Here is a 2,514-nt window from a genome sequence, read left to right as displayed (position 1 = left end):
GTCAGACCCTCATACTGAGGTGTAGTTAAATTTGTAGCGCTTCTGATTGGTGCACATAAATTCTCCTGATTATAGCCAATCAACTTGAACTAAGCCGCGTAATTTAATAAATTCGATTATATTCCGCCTCCATGTATTTCAGGATGAAAGCATGTCGGCTTTTTCCGGGGTTCACTGTACTTGGACTACACTACTTCAACATCAGGCAAGTAAGAAGGACTGGATGACTTGAGGCATCTTCAGCACGTACTTGCTCGCGAAAAATCGGCGCATAATTTCCATATTCAACCAGTCAGTACAAATGCCACGCTGTTACTGCTCGCAAAGTACCCTGGCTATTGCCAAGGACCATGAAGTAGCCGACTATTTGAAGTGGTCATATCCAGCCTGAAGGAGGGTAAGGTGGGACAAAATCTTGCTTTCACAGCGAAACCATTGCAAGTGCCACTCACCAATCGAACTACACTTCGAGCTATGTCAGCTAAAATGGATCAAAGACATACCAAAAGTATGATATCCAGCACAGTAACAGCATAGTATTGCACATATATATAGGAATAAGTCGAGAATCACTTAATGGGTAATGTTCATGAATTTACCTACCATTCCAGTGCGAAAATATCTGAAGCGTTGTACCTATACGAGTACAAAACATTTTACCTGTCTTCAAGGAGTAAAATTGCAGGCGGTGATAGGATGACCCCGTTCACCTCCGAGACATTTATTGTACAGGCATTCATGCGCAACAGTGCATAGAATCATGTGTTCTGCCTGGGTTGTCGAGAGTACGACGCTGCATAGACGCTTAGCAACCCAGGATGTTGCAGAGATGCAGAAGTACGTGACGTAACCGCCGACGCACTGGCGCGAGTCAACTCAGTTCGAGTAGTCATTTCCATGCGTACACGAGGCATACAGTGCACGCCAAAAAGATTGGCCACTGTCGTCTTGTGGTCCACAAGATGACTGCTGTGCTTTTCACCGTACGATACATCATTGTTGTATCGTACGGGAAGTACAAACCAAAGACAAATAAGTTTCCTGCAAAGCCAGTGTATGAACGTGGTGATGACAATCTGGAAATCTCATTGATTTTTGGTGTGAAGAAAAGATAGGCCACTTGATTCTATTTATGTTATCGAAACCAGTACATTGGATTTAGTACTAAGTCTTGTTGCCTTTCTTCTCAATGACACCCAAGCAACGCTTGGGCATACTTTGAATGAGGTTGGTGACAATGTCGGGGCTAATTTTCGACCACGCATCCTGAATCGCTTCCACAAGGGACTTTCGATCCAAAAATTGCTTTCCGTCAGCATAAACTTGACGAGCAAGAATGGCCCTAAGGTTTTCGATAGGGTTACGGTCAGGGGAACGAGCTGGCCACTCCATAACTTTGACATCGCTGTCTTCAAACCATTCCTTTGTTTCCTGGCTAGAGTGAGTGGAAGCGTTGTCTTGCTGGACGTGAAGTCTGGGCCGTAATGCTCGTGTGCAAAGGGCAACATGAAGTCGGAGAGTGTCACGGTGTAGTCATAGCACTTTTGTTTGCCTTCTAAAATCTTCAACTCGGAGAGACCTTTTGCAGGCATGGCTCCCCACACCATGACAGATCCACCACCAAACTGGCGCCTCGAGAAGACTTGCTCATCATGCTCCAAGTGACGCCAGTAGCTCTGCCAGCCATCAGGACCATCAAGATTGTACTTCTTCCGAAAAGATGATAGAATTCCAATCTTGATGCTTCGTAATGGCTTGCGAAGCAAACTGGAGTCTTGCCTCACGGTGGTGTTTTATCAATGTTGGCTGTCCAAGGCGCTTCTTGAACCGAAACATTGGATGGCCTTGAAGGAGTGCTTGGACACGTCCTAGTGATATGGGAAGGTCCAGAGAGGTTTTGAGCTTGCAGCATGACAATTTGCCTTTGGCAGCTTCACGAAACAGCAGTCGTTTAGCCGTGGGTGAAATTTTGCTAGGTCTACCTGAGGACTTTGCGGTCCCATACTTGTTCGTGTTGGCAAGATAATTGCGAACGACGGAGCGGGAACGACCAATCTCGACTTCAATAGCGCCAGGAGCCCATCCAGCAGTATAAAATGCAAGAATTTGATCTTGTTCGACCTCTGTGAGCTTGGTCGCGAGTCCCATGATTTTTGGCGTTAAGTGGGAGTCTTCGCCGTCTTGGCAGCTCAAGAGCAGTCCAAAAGGGTTTATTGCAAGTTTTCAAATGAAAAGCATTGATATTCATCGTCATTCTAGGCGGAATTGGTGAAGGGCCTATCATTTTTTCGCGCCTATTTTCTGGAATTCGTGGTACATGTCAAGCTTAAGGATTTTGATTGGATGGAAATCGTGAGGAAGTACGATTTCTCTCTGCCTGATTGGACCGAAATGACCAGGTGGTCTATCTTTTCGGCGCGCACTGTATTCGAGGCATCTCAGTTTCCGCCAAGGACGAGGCCTTAGTCGATCGCGCCTGGGATGAAACCGAGTGTACCTTTGGCCGCCTGCAAG

Source organism: Aphanomyces invadans, assembly GCF_000520115.1.
Source record: "Aphanomyces invadans strain NJM9701 unplaced genomic scaffold supercont1.3, whole genome shotgun sequence".
NCBI lineage: Eukaryota > Oomycota > Saprolegniomycetes > Saprolegniales > Verrucalvaceae > Aphanomyces > Aphanomyces invadans.
Note: the sequence above shows the minus strand (reverse complement) of the source record.